The following is a 17745-nucleotide window of genomic DNA, read 5'->3' on the forward strand; positions in this document are numbered from 1 at the left end:
CCAGCAGGCCTGGTCCCACTGCCTCAGGTCCCGATTAGTCAGTCACTCAAACGTATGAGAACAAATATTTTTTGCTTTCACCAGTCCACTCCTTCTATGCTCCCCAAACCCAGGGACTGTGGCCATAGTTTCATAACTCAGGAAGCCTCTCCACCTGTCAGCTTGGGTTCCTATTTGCAGGCCTAACAGTTTTTAGCTGCTGGTTTTCTCTAAGGCCTTCTGGGTGAGAATCTAGACTCTGTTTCTGGTTGTGCTGACCCCGATTCCTCTCCTGGCCACCAGCACCCACTCTCACCCTTTCCTGACCCTGGTTTGATGTTAGGTCAGGCGGTCAGTAAGCACATGCTCAGCCACTGCTCTGTTGCATACTGGAGGCCGGGGCAGGGTGCAGCTGGGTCGCCCAGGCCTAGGCTGGCAGCTGGGAATAGGGTGCCCCCCCACCCAACTCCGGACAGTGGCTTTCCCCTCCTGCTGGACTATCCCCTGCCTGCTAAGAGGCAGAGCAGCATGTGGTCCCCCCGCCCCCCCGCTCCACCTGGGCTGGGAACCAGAGCCTGCAGCCCAGCGTCGGCACTGTTTGATCTGGGCCTGGCTCAGCAGCTGCGGGGTAGCCAGGCAGGCCGGGTGGCTCCTTGGGTCGGGCGTGCGGTGGCTCACATTCACATGGGTTGCTGTGAACCACGACCTGGTATTTGCTCTGGCTGTTTGCCATAGGGATGTCTGTGAGAAGCCAAAGAGGGGAAACAGTAAGAATGGGCCTGGGGAGACCAGGGGTCAGATGCAACCAGGAGGTGGGAGGAGGCATGAGCATCTTGCCAGCACCTCAGGTCCAGTAGGAGCTGAGTCCTGCCTGGAAGATCAGCGATGACATGGCATCTTTGTTGCTCGTGTGCATTCTCATTCTCTCTCTCTCCCCCCCCCCCCCCACCACTCTTCCACTCTGGGATCTACAATACAGAGTGAGAGAGCGGCATCCTATTCATACCCCGAGTGTCACCAATGGAAACAAGAGGGATTCCTGCGACAATCACCAGCCTCACTAAGGGTCACAGCTACAGGGTCCCTGGACCTTGTGGAACAGCTGGCTCTCCTTTCCATCCCCACCCAAGGGGCTGTTTCTCTTCGGAGCTCTGCAAAGGACTGGCTCGAGTTTGCTTCTTGCACACCCTGGCCTCCTTGTCCCCGGGGCCCTGCCCATCTGTTCCATCCAGGCTGCTGGGAGGCTAGCAGACAGAGAGCCTACCCCAGGGGCAGGGGCCGTGCTGCGTGTTTGAGCGCTTAACTCACTTTAATGGCTTCAACCAGCTTTCTTCTCCCTTCAGATAGGAGGCCATTCACAGTATTAATTTCCTTTGCATAATTTTCTCCCTGGGCCTGGCTCACAGGCTATTGTTCTGAGAACACAGACAGGCAGCACCAGGCCTCCACCCAGATTCAGCAAACTCCTCAATGCCGGCAGGAGATGATTTTCTAAGGCAGATTAACTTGAGAAGGTTCCACCATGCAGAGGATCCCAGGAACCACTGGGAAAAGACCCGATGGGCCTGGTGACAGCCAGGGTAACCCTGGATTCGGGGAAAAGAGAAGACAGCAATACCTCAGGAAGCATCTCTGAGTGAATGAACCTTCTAGGAGAGAAAAATGTATTCTAGAAAATGCCAAACTCTAAAAGTATTTTTAGGGGGATAGACAGACGCATATCTTTATTTTTCTTGAAGAGCAGTCATTGAACCTAATTTAATTTTTTTCTTTCTTGGGAGACTAATTATCACAGGCTGCTAGTACTGTGGAGTGGTCAGTGTCTTCTGAGATGTGTGGTGCTGCTCACCCCTTCCCTGAATGATCCTAGACTCCGAGTCTCTGGAACTCTCTGTCCTTCTTTTTCTTTTTTAATTTTTTCCCTTCTGTCTTCTTTATTGTTAGCTACTTCATCTGTTGGAGGTACCAGTGCACCTGTTTCTTGGATTGCTCATTCCCCTAATTTGTAGATTTTGGTCTGTTGTGAGCTTGCAAACTGGATTTATAAACTTGTTATATTATGTTTAAAGTAAAAATGATTAGATAAATCCTAAGGAATACACACACACACATACACACACACACACACCACACACACCACTATTGGAAATATTAAACAAGTTCAGCAAGTTGACGTGATACAAAAATCAATTATAGGGGCTTCCTTGATGGTGCAGTGGTTAAGAATCCGCCTGCCAATGCAGGGGACATGGCTTCGAGCCCGGGTCTGGGAAGATCGACATGCCGCGGAGCAACTAAGCCCGTGCGCCACAGCTACTGAGCCTGTGCTCTACAGCCCACAAGCCGCAACTACTGGGCTTGCCTGCCACAACTACTGAAGCCCACGTGCCTAGAGCCTGTGCTCCGCAACGAGGGAAGCCACTGCAATGAGAAGCCCGCGCACCACAACGAAGAGTAGCCCCCACTCGCCGCAACTAGAGAAAGCCCGCGTGCAGCAACGAGGACCCAACGCAGCCAAAAATAAAATAAATTAAATAAATAAACTTAAAAAAATCAATTATATTTCCACATATGAGCAGTGAACACTGGAAAAAGAAGGAAAACAATCCCATTCATAATATCATTAAAAAGAATAAAATACTTAGGAATAAATTTAACAAAAGAAGGACAAGATTATACATTGAAAATTACAGAATGCTGCTGAGGGAAATTAGAGAGGATCCAACTAAACAGAGAGGCGTTTCACATTCGTGGATTGGAAGACTCAGCAGTGTTAAGATGGCACTTATTCCCGTACTGATCTATAATTTCTATAAAAATTTCAACCTTTTTTTCTTTTTTAATAGAAAGTGACAGGCTATTCCTAAAATTTGTATGGAAAAGCAAAACCTAGAATAACCAGAGTAATTCTGCAAAAAAAAGAACAAAGTTGGAGGACTTTCACTTCCTAATTTCAAAGCTTGCTGTAAAGCTACGATGATCAAGACAGTGTAGTATTGGCATGAGGATAGGCATATAGATCAATGAGACAGAACTGAGAGTCTAGAAATAAACCCTTGTACTTAAAGTTGATTGATTTTGACAAAGGTGCAAGGCAGTTCAGTGGAGAAAGAAGATATATGATCACTAAAGACCTGAAAATATGCTCAACATCATTCGTCGTTAGGGAAATGCAAATTGAAGCCACAATGAGGTACCATTTCACACCCACTAGAATTGCTGTAATCAGAAAGACAGATGATAACAAATGGTGGTGAAGATGTAGAAAAATGGGAACACTCCTACGCTGCTGTGAACATATAAAATGGTCTAGCCACTTTGGAAAACACTTTGACAGTTTCTTAAGTTAAACGTAAGTGTACCATATAGCACAGCAATTCTACTCCTAGGTTTCTACCCCCCAAAAATGAAAACACGTTGACACAAAGACTTGCACACAAATGTTAATAGCAGCACTATTCATACAGCTAAAAAGTGGAAACCATCCGAATGTCCATCAATTGATGAGTGGATAAATAAAATGTGATATATCCATACAATGGAATATTATTCAACCATAAAAGGGAAAGAAGTACTCCTACACGCTACGACATGGGTGAACCTCACGGTCATCACGCTAAATGAAAGAAGCCGGACACAAAAGACTACATATATCTATGATTCCATTTATATGAAGTGTCCAGAAAAGGCAAATATGGAGATAGAAAGTAGGCAAATGGTTGGTTAGGGATGGAAACAGGGATTAATTGCAAATGAGATGAGATGAATTTGTTGAGATGAGGAAAATGTTCTAAAACGATTATGGTGATAGCTACACATCTCTATAAACTTAGAACTCATTGAATTATATGTTTAAAGTGGGTGAATTTTATAATATATAGATTATATCTCAATAAAGTTAAGTTTTTAAAAAGAGTAGTTAGGAGCTCAGTGAGGAGCCCAGGTACTCTCCCTCAAGTAAAGTACTTGCGCCATAGTCATACATTAAGTTGTACGCTTTTCCACCAGCAGTATCTGGGAGGGTGGGGTCCTATTTAATAATCTCCTTATCCTCCTTTCTGGGGCGTAGCAGTTCTCAATGCGTCTTGGTAGAAGAAAGGCATGGGTGAATGATGGGGCCACTAGTTTGGTTGCTAGAGGTGACGTGCTCTTTCTTTCTTGGTTCTTGGAGCATTGTGCATGGTTGGTGTTCCCTGTGCCATACCTGTTCCAGCTCCCCTGACCTCTCTCCTCTGAACTGCTAGCGGGCTGGTGATTGTTCCACAAAGCCAGTGCTTACCCAAAGCCCCTTTATCATGCTGTTGATCCCTGTGTGCTAGTCCGGAGGGCAGAATTCTTGTCCTGCCACCCTTATGTTCCTTAGAAAGCCCAGCAAGAGCATCTCGTGTCCTCTGCAGCTCGACTCATTTGCTCTTAACCCTGAGGCTGTCAAGTCACTGGGGAGGCAGAGTCTGAGAGATGGAGCTTCAGACGGTGTTTCCCATAGAGGCTAATGACCGAGAGGTACTCCAGCCAGGTGTAAGTGAGAGAGCCAAGCTGGGGGGTCTGCAAAGCTCGGCCTTTGAAACTACAGGCTGGATGTTTCAGTCTCTGCAAACCAGACCATTTCATTTCTTGCCCTCTCTGTTTATTATGTTTTCCTCCATTACTTGTTCCCTCCATTTGGTAAGGACAATACATTTCCAAAATGTGGCGAATGTTCTCAGATCTACAGAAATAAGATGCTGCCCTTTTTGTAAGTAAGGTGAAAAGACAAAACAGATCGTATTAAAATAGATGCATTTCTTTCACACCATAGAGACCATCTAGTCTAACCCTGTGTGTTTTCCAGATAAGGAGACTGAGATCCAGAGAGGGTTAAAAAAAAAACAAACTCGCCCAGAATAACATAACTTGAAAGTGGCACAGGCAGGATTCCAGCTCGGTTCTGACTCTGCAGAGGTCAGCCGGCACCAAGCAGCGGAGCCAACACCATGTGGGAAGTGAAGGCAGGAAGGCAAAGTGGAATATCTTGATTTCTACATCTGGGGAAAAATAAGTCCCCAGTTTGCAGACACCTAGAAGATCGCAGGCTTGAGGGCAAAAATAAAACTTGCTTTCTGACAGCGCAAATCTTGTCAGACTAATCTAATTTCTCCTGGCCTGGGAGCCAGGCTTGGCTGTTGAGAAGGAAACAGACTTGCTGCGTAGGGGTTTGGCTGGACCCGGTGGGGCCTCTCCACTAAGGATCTCCCTCGTCACCTTTGGCCCTGGTGTCTCTGGAGTTTGTTACCAGGTTGGAGGGAGCTTCCTTGGCCTCTCCCATCCCCAGAAGGGGAGTCCTGCCCAAGGGGGAGGTGGTCACAGGGAAATGAGATAAAAGATCCAAGAAGCTGAAGTCTGAACAAAGGGTTTCACTTGCTCTTTATTCCCTTTTATTTAATACTGGGTATTTTCCACGTTGCTTCAACTTTCTGCCCAAAGGTGGGATCATTCGACCCTCCAAATAACCTCAAAACCTCCAAGCTGGTGTCTCCTTTGGTGACAGGGACAGACTGCAGAGGGCTTTGCAACAAATGGCTTGCAGATGAGCTCTGAGTTGGCAACAGTTGACCCTGCAATTGGGTTCTGAAGGTAGGGAGTATTCTGACCCATCTCTTGTTTCACCAAGGGCAGGAATTAAGAGCTCTGCAACATTTACTCTCCATCACTTTTCACCTTATTTGGGTGCAAATGGACAAGCTCTCCCCTCATCTCTCCTTTAAAAAATGTGTGGGCATGTAGGTCACATCAAAAGAGCAAGCTATCGTGATTTCTAAACAGAAGGATTGTTAAAAAAGGATTTTCAGAGAGCATCCTGTTTCCTCTGTTGTTGCCGATACGCAGCCCATCTCCTGGAAGGGCTTCAGAGAGCCACAGACATGGTGCATGGTTCTGGTCTGCTTTCCCAGAGGAGGAAAGGACCCTCCACTCTGAGGACAGGGACCTCAGGCCAACGTAGTGCCCGTTCCCCAGGTGCCCATCGTGCGCAGGTCTAGTGGATTGTAGATGCTTTATAAATGTTTGTTGCACTGCCCCGAGCAGAGGTGAGACCACATGGGGAAGTGAAAGTTGAAAAATGCGGCCACAGCTTTTTTAAGGGTTATCACCGGTAAAGCTGGGGCGGGGGGGGGGGGGGCATCTTTTAATGTTTCCTTCCCATTCCCTTTCGTTCACTCCTCTGTCTCCTTCACTGAATTTAGACCCTTACAATGACACTCATCTGCCCTTTTCTCCAATTTCATGGTGTCATCACTTTAGACCTCATTATTACCAACAGTGTCCTTGCTGGCTTTCCTGCCAAGGCTGGTCTGTCTGCTGTTTAGCTGATTTTCTAAAACACAGCTTCTATTCAATATGTCACATTGCCCGGCCTGAGCACTGGCCTGGCCTCCTATGACTGTCACTGACTCCAGAGTCTTCTGCGTGCTTTTCAGAGCTTCCAAGTTCTGGCCCCAGCCCCAGTGATCTGGGGCATTCTTTATGGCTCCCAGCTCATGCCACGCTTCAGCCAGGCGGGTCTGCTCTGTCCCCCTCAGGGCCAGGGCTGCTCCCACCTTTGCTCCTGCCGTTGCTTTGCCTGGGATGTCCTCTATTCTTCCCACTTAACTAACAAAACGCTTCGATCTTTAGGCCTAGATGCTATTCCTGATGGAAACTCTGCCAAATAGTCTAGCCCACACTAGTCATGGTGGAGAAGGTGATCCTGGTAGGAACAGTGACAGATTATTAAGCACCTACTGTGTCAGCCAATGTGGTATAGTGGTTAAGACTGCATCTAGCCAGTCTGTCTGGGTATAAATTCTGGCTCCGTCACCTACTAGCTGCTGACCTTGGGCAAGTTACTTATATCTTAGGGACTCAGTCACCTGCTTTATATATTGGGGATGGTAATAGTACCTACCTCATAGAGTTAATCTATGTAACAGTACGTGATAGATAATAAGCACTATAGGAATGTTATCACTATATGGTAATTTATGTATGTTATCTGTAATCTTTAAAACAGTCCAGAAAGGTGAGTGTTCTTATTCCCATTTTACAGATAAGTAAAATGAGGCTCAGGGAGATTAAGCAACTGTCCAAAGTCACTGAACTAATATGCAGCAGGTCTGGAATGTTGGCTGTGGTTTACCTGCCCCTGCTGACCAGTGCCTGCCTGTCATTTCGATCGCACTTAGGGCTGCTTCCACAAAGTTTAATGTCCGGATGCCCTCTAATTCTTCCCCGCATACATGCTGCTTTATCTCCCCAGATTTTAAGCTGCTTGGGGGCAGGATTGTTTCTTACACATTGTGTCGTTGCAGTGTTTGGTGGGAAAGTATCGATGACACAAGTGCACTCTCTGTGAATAAAGGGCACAGACAATTAACTGTAGGCCGATGGCTGTGAATAGCAGGGTCCTCCCCGTCGGAAGGGCCAGGTCCTCTGGCCTTCCAGTCCCCGTGGAGCTGTCCAACAATGAGTGAGTCCACCTGACAAGGGAGAGGATTCTGTCAGCTCCTCTGAGACGTCCTTACGGGCAGGGTCACATAAAACTTCTTTAGCATCCGTAGAGTGTGGACAGTGGTCACTCAGGTATGGCATCTGGATATCAAGGGGTTGGGAACCAAAATATCTGCCATGAACAATAAAGATGTGGGGAGAATTTAAAAAAACAAAGTATCCCAGGCCCATGATAGACTCCCATGCCCCAGCCCCTGTGGACCGGGCATTGCCCTCTCACAGTTATGAGGCCGAGCATATCTGGTCAGATGTCAGGGTCAGAGAGAAGCTTCACGTTCACGTGATGTGAGCCCATCCCTGTGATAGAGGCCCATTTGTGACCATCCTGCCATGGTCATCCAGACTCAAACAGGGATAGGAAGCTCGCTAGCCCAGAGCTCGAATCATTTAAGAGTGTTCCACATAGAGCCGAAATCTTCCAGCCCCTGTCCAGCTCTGCCCCACAGCAGGGCACAGACAGATCCCTTGTTCTCCCGCCACTCTGCATGTGTGTGAAGGTCTGGCACCCCCTGCCTGGGCCTCTTCTCCTTCAGGTTCTGCATCCTTACTTCTTATGGCTTCCTCTTATTCCCGCAATACAAAGCCCTTTGCAAATAAGCCTCAGGGTGACTTTTCCCCCCATTTAAAACACAAATTTAAATCATTTCATCCCAAGTATGTCAGGTTTAGAAACTAGACTTCCCAGATTATTGCTGACTCAATCGCTCTGTCTCTGCCATCATTTCACTGCAAAACGCTTGTGGCCATTTTCACCGCAAAACTCACAGGCAATGGCAGGTGGAAAGGGCATTTTCTGTCTGAAGCGCTCTGTCCCTGCTCTGCCAGCTGCCTACTTGCCTGTGTGTGCTGGGCAGTGGCTGAGTGTCTCTGCAAACAAATTTACACCCCGCTCTCACACTCTCTTATCAAAGCCACTTGATGGAGGGAGTGGATTCAAGCAGAGGAGGTGCCCAATTAGTGTAGGCCTGCTGGAATGGTGTTGATTAGCAATATCTGTATTGCAGCGTGTCCTCCAATCTGTTTGCTCAAATCCGTTAATAACACCTTGCACCAGCAACTTAAAAATTAACCCTTCATGAAGATTTCCTGATCTGCCACAAGTCCAGGGAATCATTTGAAGATGGAGGCTGACATTCTAATTAGAGGTGTCGAAGCTCCTGAGTGGGTCCTGCCCACAAAGGCGGGGCAGGTGGGAGGGGTATTAGCTTGAGGACTAAGCTTACATAAAGGGAGTAGTTAGGGAGGAACTCAAATTAGAAAGAGACTGAAGTGAGGACCAAGCAAAGGGGATGTGGTGGACATGTTGGTACCTGGGCAGAGCAGTAACTGAGGGACCAGAGGCAGGGGTCAGTAGGGGCAGAGCTGTGGGGTTGCCCAGCCCAGGAGAGAAATCCTTGAAATGTGGGTCTGAGGAAGGGCATTTCTTCACACTGAGCTTGGAGCATCTTATCTGAGCAGGTTGCTTCATAAAGGAGTTGCATGGACTCTACTCAGCCTAAACTCCATAGAATATCAGCATCGGATATGACCTTGAGGACCTTAATTCCAGCTGTCTCTGCTTGTAGACATGGCAGCAGAAGCCCAGAAGGGCTAAGTGATTTATCCAAAGACACACAGTTATTAGGTAAAGTAGCTAGACGTGAAGGCAGGATTTCTGATTCCACAGCTGGTGCCATCTCCATTGCATAAAGCTACTCCATTGTTATTTTGTCGCTTAATTTATTCAGGAAATGTCACTCATTTAGGTCATTCACTCATTCTATGAACATCTACTATGTATTATCAGGCATTGTGCTAGGTGCTGGGAATAAATAGAGTTACCATCCCTCTCCCCACAAGGAGTTCACAGTAGTGCAACAAAGGCAGATTGAGTAAACAATGGTAACAAATGCAATGTGAACCCTGCTAGGGTCAGGACGTGGGTGTGTCGTGAGCACAGAGGGTGTGTCTGTGCCCCCCCCTTGCCAATGAGGAAACATCACTGCCTGTGGTCACACGGCAAGGAGGCAATGGACACAAAGTTCAAAGACAGATTTGTCTGAATCAAAGCCCGTCCATCGTGGGTTCCCCTCGTGCGTTCCACCAGCGTGTTGGGCTTTACCTCGTAGCTCACCCTTCTTTAGATATTGGGCTGTATCCAGGGCCTGGCATTGTTGGGGCTGAATTCAAGCCTGATAAGTATAGACATGACATTTTATTGACCCTCGTCCAGGAAGCGGTCCCTGAACCCAGCTCCCTTCTCTGTGCTCACGTGGCACAGGACCTGGCACACGGTAGACAAGCATCACACGCCTGTGTTACGCTTGGCCCCTGTGCATTCCAGGATACACGATTCCAGCTGCCCATGTGGCTGGTTTGGGAATGATTACTTTGCCTCAGTCATCAGCTGGCCCTTCCTTGGGAAGCAGTCAGAGGCCTCCCTCTGAATTCACAGACTCAGAGAGCGGTAGCCTGCAGCTTCCCTGAGAAGAGACTGCTGTTGGGAGAACAGCTGCCTCAAAAAATTCCAACCTGCTTTCTCTCTCACTCTGGGCCTGCAGTGTTAATTAGGAAGACTGCATGTGTGAACGCTTGGCTTTCCTTTTCTTTCTTTTCTTTTCTAATCTCTCAGAAAAGCTCTTTTGATCAGCACCGTGAGTAGACGTGCAAAGGCGGGTTGAGAACATGCAGGAGGTGCCGCCTCTTTGACGCTGGCCTCTGCACCCTGAGAGGGGGTTTCAGAGCATTTTGTCCTCTGTTCCCAGCTCCCAGATGGCCTGGACCACTGTTGCTTGCACTTGGAACAGCTCTCCTACTTTCTGCTCCTGCCTGAGCCCCTGCCTAATGAGTTTGTGCAGAATCAGAAAGGCCAGGCCTAGCTGGCTACCCTCGGTGCCCGGGAGAGCCTATGGCCAGATGGGGCTGCCTTCACCTGGATCCCTGGCAGCCTGGGCCCACGTGCTGGGGCTGGTGTTTGCCCCCAATCCTGGGCACTGCCCCTGTGAATGACCACGTGGGTGGACTTGCTTTGGAAGAAGGGAGATGGGGAGGTATGGGGTGGTGTGGATGGGGGCACTGCAGAATGTGCAGGATGGAGGCCCGGGCTACTAAGTAGATGTAAAGGAATGTGGGGTCAGAATTCGCAACTTCCATCGTCTTTTCTCACCCCCATCCGTTACACCAACCATCTTTTATCACCATAGGAATCAGGTGCATATGTACGTGGCTGTCCCCTAGTTTTCCCCCACGCCACCCCCAAAGCAGGATTTTGCATCTTCCTGCATCTCTTAGAAAGGAAACTCACTCCAAGAGGCATTAGTGAGAAATGTAGACTTTACTAATGGTTTGTAGTGGGGTCTGTATTGCATAGCACAGAGAATTTCGTGAGACAGAGAGGAAGGAAGGAAGGAAGGAAGGGAGGGAGGGAGGGAGGGAGGGAGGAAGAGTGGAGGGAGGGAGGAAGAGTGGAGGGAGGGAGGGAGGGGGAGGAAGGGAAACCTCATTAGGGTTTTGCTTTCCTCAAGTCTTACTTCCCAGTGTTCAGCCACAGGCTGTGCCTCTCCCTTCATTCCCTCCCCATGAAGCCTCTAATTCTCCCCCAAGTCCTGTCTACCACTCAGGACTTCCCAGAGGACTTCTCTGTGTCTTCCTGTCTGATCTGACATTTGGCACAGGCCCTGTTCCTGCAGTTTGCATCTTCCCTGTTATCACTAGCTCAGCAAATAATGTACCCCTGAGCTGCTTCAAAAGCAGTAGGAATACTAAATAACCTCCATTTGTTCTTGTCAACAAAATGAAAGTTGTAAGAGCTCCAAACAGTACAGAAGTGTGGAAAGTGAACGACCACACTCCCCCTCTCTCCCAGATCCCAGTCCTACACCTGGCCCTCCGGTTCCCTCCCCCAGCCTCTGAATTCCTGTCACAGGGACTTGCAAATGACTCAGGACCCTCTTCTTCTCATGTCACACACGCATTTCTTTTTCCTAAAACCCAAGAGGTATTATTCATTGCATTTGGATTCTGGAGTTGTTGTTAGAAGTTTCAGAGAATGCCTTTGGTGCATAGAGGAAAATCACCAAAAGGGACTCCCTCCAAATAAATATAGAGCAGAAATCTCACAAATGTAATGGAACTCATCACAGCAAATTAACTTCTCTGGTACAAAACATTCTTTCAAAACATGCCAGAGGCCTTGTGCTGCACAGATTCTTCCTTGGAGTGAAGTAAAAGACATGGTTTACCTCATCTGTCCTCTCCATCCCTGGCTCAGCTGCCAGTGCAGCTGTACCCTCTAACGAGATCAGGTATTATTGTTGGGAGCAGGTATGAACGAGACCACGGCATCGAGGGAGAACACTCGTCTCCCCTCTCCCCTCGGCGCTGCCAAAGATGGCCCTCCGTGCCGGCTCTGTGTATCTGTCTCCGTGTATCACGTCTCGAGCCAGGCTCTGTTCTGTTCCCAGACCCTCTCAGAGCTGCGCTCGCAGTTTGGGCCGGGACTGAGAAACGGGGTAACGTTTGTCAGCGGCTGTGATCCAGCACCTTCCCTCACTGGAATGTGTCAGCATACAAAAGGCAGTAGCTTTCAACCAAGAAAAGGAAATGTTTGAATTAGCTTGTGGAGATTTAAGTTGACACAAAAGGGGGCGTTGGCTGAGTTATAAGCTGTTTTCTTTTGGAGAAAATGGAGATCTAGCTTTTAGTTGACATAACAAAGCCAAAGCATATGACCCACTTATTTTAGTGATTTACCTGCAGAGAGAGAGATATATATATAAAATATATGTATTTATATAGTATAATATACATAAAATAACATTATAATATGACATATGTCTATAATATAGAGACATATAATATACATATGCTATATATATACATACGTGTGTGTGTATATATATATATATATATATATATATACATATAAAATGTCAATAACACTTTGCTCTAAAACGATCCGTCCTCTCTCCAGCTTCCTATTGGTGCCTGAGAGCATGTTTGTATCATGGGACAATAAACAGAGAAGCTGGCAGACTAAGAACCCATCCCTGGTTGCAGTTGCTTGGGGAAGAGAGGGCAGGAGTACTGATCTCACGAAGGCTTAGCTGATCTTAGCTGAGCGGCGTTCCTCCAACTTCCCTTTCCCCAGGTGGCTTTCTGCATTCCTCTTGCCACAGCCGTGCAGGGCTGCATGTCCACGTCCAGTGAAATGGAACACTGACAGACTGACACCTGGGCTTTGGTCCCACCTACCTCTCCACCGTTTAGGCAAGCATTCCCACAGACCCAGCCGAGCCATCGGAGCAAAGGGCCCTGGGCCAGGAAGGGGGTCTGTGGCAGTGATTTGTGATGGAGGTGGTGTGGGGTAAGGGCTGGGGAGGCCCCTTTGTCTGTGCCACCGCAAAGCCGGGTGGCTCTCCCCACGTGACTCCCCTTCCCTGCGGCTGCTTCTCCTCGTGGGGTTAATTACACCCACCCGAATCTCAGGGAGGGTGAGTGAATTGCCAAACACTTTACAATTATCAGGAGCCCACGAGGTGCTTCACCACCATAAAGCATTACCTCTAATTATTGTCCATAATTATAAAGGCTCTGAAGTGCCAAGGACTCCCATGGCAACCTTAACTCTTTTCCCTTCTCTCTCTCACACACAGTGATAGAGTTTTTCATTACAGTACTAAATGCAGCTCATAAATCTGCCGCATTATTGGGCAAATATTTATTTTTATAAGCTGAGATAAGTAGGCAGTGCTGGGGTAATGATTCCTGTTCTGAACTCTCTGGATATCCCAGTCCTCAGGCTGATGGCGTATACACAAGGTGCCCAGAATCGCAGCCAATGCACCTTGCTTCATCTGCAGCAACAAAGTCTTTATCGGATAGACGTCACGAGGAAGGATGAGGAGTGTGCCTTTATTTACTAAGAAGAACCCAGGTTGACTGAGAGTGTCTTATAAAAATAGCAGAAACATATCCTTAAACAAGCAATATAGGAGAATATAGACCATTGATCAATTGAAAGGCTGCTTTGCAGGGAGATGATGGGTTGTGTCCCAGAATGAAAGTTCAAGGCTAAGAGACTTGGCAAGTTTATCATGTTGGCTAAATGAACTGCTCTTAAAAGTCCAGTATAAAAGCAGCTTGACTCTTACAGATGCTTTGTGCGTAGTAATGGTGGCATCAGTGGAAGGAAATCAACCTTGTTTACATGGATATACTTGAAACTCAGCTATGTGTCTAGCCTGGGGCATCTGCAACACGAAGTTTCCTAAAGCTGGTGGTTTGGGGTTGTCTGGAAATGCTGCTACCAGGGGGGTCTCGTGTGGATGCTCCACTCTCACCATCTGGTTGGGGGGTGTATCGATTGGTTCTGTAGTTCTCAGTGGGGACTGGTGGTTAGACTTGGCTTTCTTCTCTTCTGCACACCTGGAGCCTAGAGCTGATTTCCTCTGGGACTTTCCTTCTTGAAGAAGAGCAGCTCTGACCCCTGTGCTTGACTTAAATTTGGAGAGAATACTGGATGCTTTCAGTAATGTCTTCAGGTCTGGGGTGATGGCCAGTGCCCTTGACTAGAGCCCACTGACGCTATTAGGTGGAGCTGTGCAGGCAACAAAGGAGGGGGATATTTATCTGGAAAGATGGTAAACCCAAACCTCAAGCCAAGGGAGGAAAAGCTCATGAAAAGAAAAGACCACAGTGCTATAGCGAAGGTGCAGCCCTGAAGAGCTGGCCCTCTCTGAGTCAAGTGACCTGGCCAAGTGAGTGAGTCAGTGTACATGGGGTGGGTATGCTCTGTCTATAGTGTCCAGGGAGGGACTGCAAAAGAAATAAAAATAAGATAGTGGACTCACCTTCCAGTAGCTCAGAGGCTGGGTGTGGTGAATGGGGTGGGGATCAGAGATCCAAATGGAAAAAGACCTCAGTGGGCTGCAAAGAAAGAGATTTGGTAAAGGGAAGATTGTCATGGAACTGCAAGTCGGCAATCAGGGCCAAGGGTGTGGTTCAGAACACCTCCACAGGAAATGCAGGGTCGTGACCTCAGGGCTGCTCAGACCTGGCTGGAATCCTGGCTCAGCCACTTAACCAGCTGTGAGACTGTGGGGAAGTTACTTCACCTCGCCTGGCTTCAGTCTCCTGTTCTGAAAAATGAGGGACAATAGTAGCATATATATTGAGAAGTAATTGTGAAAATCAAATGAGGTACTGGATGTAAAGTATTTACCACACTGCTTGACACACAGTGAGTGTTCCATAAATATTAGTGTTAGTGTTAATTGATAAGCTTGAGAGGGTGAGGAGGGACCTAGGTGGGTAATGAGAGAATATGTAGATTAAAGACATTGAGATTTGAGAGTGGGTCTCTGTGGTGATGCTTGTTATCTCAGGTAAGCTTTGAAGGTGCAGAGTTTTCAGCTTGGGCTCAGACTAAGACGGTCTGGGTTTATATCCCGACTGTGCCTCATGCTAGGTGTATTCGGCAAGTTATTCACCTCTGTACCTGGGTTTGCTCATTTGTAAATGGGGATGATTACAATAATACCCATCACTTAGGACTGTTATAAGAAAATGAATTAATACATAAAACACTGAGAACAGTGTCTGGCACATAGTAAGTGCTACATGGTACTGGCTGTACATGGTATTATTGATGTTATTGTTATGTTGTTTCATATGTATACTTACTTAGAGCTAAATAAAAACCTTTACTGGTTATCAGCTATAAACACAGAGTATCCAACCCAAGAGTGTTCGATTGGCAAAGTAAAAACAATATCCATGAGCTACCAACGTCAGGCCCAAGTGCCTGAGGGGCACTCACAGGAATAAAGGACGTTGCTGAAGTGAGCGGTTCTTGGGTACCACTGTGGCAATGTGACGACAGCTGGAGCATCCGCCACATCTGTATCATGTTCAAAGTGAAATCTTGGTTGCACAATGAACGCCAGAGGAGAGACACCAGTGTCCAGGATGCAATAAAAATTCAGGAACACGTGATAATAGTAGATCCCAGCAGTGACTAGGGTCACAGAATAAAGACTAGGATATGAATTTTCTTGGGTGGCTCTGCATCATGCCGGCTGAGGGACCTCCCCATCGTAACCATGAGGAACATGGTTTAAAGGAACAACCATGAGGGCTTAGATGGCGGTGCTGGGGTACACGGCTATTAAATTTTGAGTCTATAGTCAGTTAGCTTATTGCTTATATGGTTACGAAGCCCTTGCTTTAGTTTCGTCGGAAACTACGATGCAAAGTTTCCAAGCCTGGGCAGGAGTGACAGGATCAGTGCTTTTTGCACATGCGGAGACCAAGGCCAAGTGCTGAGGAGCCAGCGCAGGCAGTCTGGCAGGCTCCAACCTCCTCCAAGTGCGTCGCATATGAACACAGTATAGGGCTGCTGGCAACCTGGAGGGAAGGTTGGAGAAAGCATTTGTTGGGACTTGGCATAGGAGATGTGACAGCATTCACCTGTCAATTCACCCATCCATTTATTCACCAAATATTTATTGAGCATTTTCATGTACCAAACTCTGTGCTGGGCTCTGGGTTGCAACAACACACAAGGCAGATGTGGTCCCTGGGCTGTTGACAGGCCGTTAAGGTATAGTTGGCAGGTGTTATGTAGGGAAGGTGGAGCACAGATCACTTAAAAAGAGGAAAGTAGAGGTTCTGAGCTACCTTCGGCAGCTGAGAGGTCAAACTCCCTGCAGAAAGGGAGACAAACAATCCAAATTTGGTGTTTATCTTGAGCAGAATCGATAACTTTTGGTGAGGTCTGATGGAGTTGTTTAAACCACGGGGGCTAGCCCCACAATGTGCTTCTATCCCACTTCTAAGCACAGGACAGCTGAGCTATGCTAACGCCAGCAAAAGCGTTGCCTTCTGTATGTCATAGGTTTCCAGGCCTTGGGTGGAGCAATACAGTGGGATCACAGGTACAAACACAGGACAGGACCTGGAGCTGAATCAAGGCTCTAAAATCTGTTCCTCTCTACCTATCTTTCTGGGGAATAGAACGAACTGCGGAGTAGTATAAGGATCATTGACCTTTAAAAGCAGATTTCAGCTTAATACTTGTGAAGGACCTCAAAGACATACATAAAAGGTTTGAAACACATAATAAAATCCATGATAAATAGATCTCTCCACTCCATCTCTTACCTCATGCCACAATTCTTTGTCCATTTATTTTCCAGGGAACATGGGAAGTTTAAAAATGAAGTTGCAGCCAGTGCTTCTAGCAATGCTGTGATGTCCGGCACACCAAGTCATTTTTCTTCCAAAGGAAGTAGGAGTCACCTTTTTTGTATGCTCTTGACACCCACCTACCAAACCTTAGGAAGACCCCTCAACCTTGCTGTCCTGACCTTTATCAATTACTATACCGAAAGAAATTTTTGTTGCTTAAGTTCAAGTAGGCCAATAGGGTTTTCTCTTTACAGAGAACTTTATAGAGACCTCTGTAAAATCAGAAAGTAAATCTCAATAACAACTGAGAAAAAAAGAGTCATTCACAGCTCTACAGGAAGATAGCATTGAAAGAATCCAGATTCATAATTCACACAGATTAAATTACTCCTTAACTGCTTGATGTCAAGAACCATGTTACTGATGCATATTTTAAGCATCTCTTAAATAAGATTCATTTGTAGAATGACAGGTAATGCCACTCACAAGGGGAAAATAACAATTTATCCTCCTAGATTACGAATTAAAAAGCATTTCACGGCAATTTAACAGATGAGCCAGAACCTTCACCTGGAGATCAGTTCTCATCATCGCGGTATGCAGCTCATTGACTGGGGGACATGCGGAAGAGGTAGGACGCCCGTGGGCTTTGTGCGGGCCCATCTGCGGGTCCACCCTCTGGGCTGCACCTCCTCTGCAGAGGAGGGAGCCATCTTACAATGTACCTAAGCAGCAGTCTTTAAACATGTAGCCCTGTCTTTCATGACTTTGGCTTTAGCTTAAATCATATTTATTTTCCGATTACAAAATAAATAGAAAACAGTATTTATTGAAAATAATTAGAGGGACTTGCCCAGCGGTCCAGTGGTTAAGACTCTGCACTTCCACTGCAGGGGGTGCAGGTTCGATCCCTGGTTGGGGAACTAAGATCCCACACGCCACACAACGTGGCCAAGATAAATAAATAACTAAATTTTTAAAGAAAAGAAGATAATTAGAAAATTTTTAAAAAGCACAAAGGACAAAATAGTAGTTTTCAAAATCCTATCCCTTGAGATGCACACTGGTAACATC

At 47.0% G+C, this 17745-nt stretch overlaps 1 pseudogene; it reads right to left on the minus strand.

The window, feature by feature from the left end:
• Positions 1 to 490: 490 nt before the first annotated feature.
• The window catches only part of LOC114892087, a 66817-nt pseudogene continuing 49562 nt past the window's right edge, over positions 491 to 17745 (minus strand).

Source organism: Monodon monoceros, unplaced genomic scaffold (assembly GCF_005190385.1).
Source record: "Monodon monoceros isolate NGI ecotype Baffin Bay Population unplaced genomic scaffold, NGI_Narwhal_1 Super_Scaffold_12, whole genome shotgun sequence".
Taxonomy (NCBI): Eukaryota; Metazoa; Chordata; class Mammalia; order Artiodactyla; family Monodontidae; genus Monodon; species Monodon monoceros.